We start from the raw sequence: 2,392 nt of genomic DNA, 5'->3' as shown, positions 1-2,392 counted from the left end.
AATAGTTTTTCAATATCCCAAAATCGCACCCATAACGTTAGATTCATCGTAGTAGCAGTATATTTGTGTTCTTGCACACGCACGTTAGTCCTATGGGCCTAAAGTCGGCCATGTTATGGTAGGTTATAGGTTATGTCGCGTTAGCGTATAGAACACAATCTGGGATAGTTTTTTAGAGTTTTTTAAAGAAACATTCGCGATTGAAAATGTGTATTTTCGAAAATTACATCAGATATGCTTATTCCGTTCTGTATCGTTTTCTGGGTGACAATGTGTGTTTGTGTCACTCTGCTGCCTCAGCATCAAGCCCAGTATCTTGATAATAGTTTTTCAATATTTCAAAATCGCACCCATAACGTTAGATTCATCGTAGTAGCAGTATATTTGTGTTCTCGCACACGCACGGTAGTCCTATGAGCCTAAAGTCGGCCATGTTATGGTAGGTTATAGGTTATGTCGCGTTAGCGTATAGAACACAATCTGGTATAATTTTTTAGGGTTTTTTAAAGAAAAATTCGCGAGTGAAAATGTGTATTTTCGAAAATTATGTCAGTTATGCTTATTCCGTTCTGTATCGTTTTCTGGGTGACAATGTGTGTTTGTGTCACTCTGCTGCCTCAGCAGCAAGCCCAGTATCTTGAAAATAGTTTTTCAATATCCCAAAATCGCACCCATAACGTTAGATTCATCGTAGTAGCAGTATATTTGTGTTTTCGCATACGCACGGTGGTCCTATGAGCCTAAAGTCGGCCATGTTATGGTAGGTTATAGGTTATGTCGCGTTAGCGTATAGAACACAATCTGGTATAATTTTTTAGGGTTTTTTAAAGAAAAATTCGCGATTGAAAATGTGTATTTTCGAAAATTATGTCAGTTATGCTTATTCCGTTCTGTATCGTTTTCTGGGTGACATTGTGTGTTTGTGTCACTCTGCTGCCTCAGCAGCACGCCCAGTATCTTGAAAATAGTTTTTCAATATCCCAAAATCGCGCCCATAACGTAAGATCCATCGTAGTAGCAGTATATTTGTGTTCTCGCGCACGCACGGTGGTCCTTTGGGCCTAAAGTTGGCCATGTTATAGTAAGTTATAAGTTATGTCGCGTTAGCGTATAGAACACAATCTGGGATAATTTCTTAGGGTTTTTTAAAGAAACATTCGCGATTGAAAATGTGTACTTTCGAAAATTACGTCAGATATGTTTATTCCGTTCTGTATCGTTTTCTGGGTGACAATGTGTGTTTGTGTCACTCTGCTGCCTCAGCAGCAAGCCCAGTATCTTGAAAATAGTTTTTCAATATCCCAAAATCACACCCATAACGTTAGATACATCGTAGTAGCAGTATATTTGTGTTCTCGCACATACACGGTGGTCCTATGAGCCTAAAGTCGGCCAGGTTATGGTAGGTTATAGGTTATGTCGCGTTAGCGTATTGAACACAATCTGAGATAGTTTTTTAGAGTATTTTAAAGAAATATACGCGATTGAAAATGTGTATTTTCGAAAATTACATCAGATATGCTTATTCCGTTCTGTATCGTTTCCTGGGTGACAATGCGTGTTTGTGTCACTCTGCTGCTTCAGCAGCACGCCCAGTATCTTGAAAATAGTTTTTCAATATCGCAAAATAGCACCCATAACGTTAGATACATTGTAGTAGCAGTATATTTGTGATCTCGCACATGCACGGTGGTCTTATAGGCCTAAAGTCGGCCATGTTATGGTAGGTTATAAGTTATGTCGCGTTAGCGTATAGAACACAACCTGGGATAATTTTTTAGAGTTTTTTAAAGTAACATTCGCTATTGAAAATGTGTATTTTCGAAAATTACATCAGATATGCTTATTCCGTTCTGTATTGTTTCCTGGGTGACAATGCGTGTTTGTGTCACTCTGCTGCCTCAGTACCAAGCCCAGTATCTTGAAAATAGTTTTTCAATATCCCAAAATCACACCCATAACGTTAGATACATCGTAGTAGCAGTATATTTGTGTTCTCGCACACGCACGGTGGTCCTATGAGCCTAAAGTCGGCCATGTTATGGTAGGTTATAGGTTATGTCGCGTTAGCGTATTGAACACAATCTGAGATAGTTTTTTAGAGTATTTTAAAGAAATATACGCGATTGAAAATGTGTATTTTCGAAAATTACATCAGATATGCTTATTCCGTTCTGTATCGTTTCCTGGGTGACAATGCGTGTTTGTGTCACTCTGCTGCTTCAGCAGCACGCCCAGTATCTTGAAAATAGTTTTTCAATATCGCAAAATAGCACCCATAACGTTAGATACATCGTAGTAGCAGTATATTTGTGATCTCGCACATGCACGGTGGTCCTATAGGCCTAAAGTCGGCCATGTTATATTAGGTTATAAGTTATGTCGCGTTAGC

Source organism: Odontomachus brunneus, unplaced genomic scaffold (assembly GCF_010583005.1).
Source record: "Odontomachus brunneus isolate Ranch 3 - 2012 unplaced genomic scaffold, Obru_v1 Obru_scaffold_019, whole genome shotgun sequence".
Taxonomy (NCBI): Eukaryota; Metazoa; Arthropoda; class Insecta; order Hymenoptera; family Formicidae; genus Odontomachus; species Odontomachus brunneus.
Note: the sequence above shows the minus strand (reverse complement) of the source record.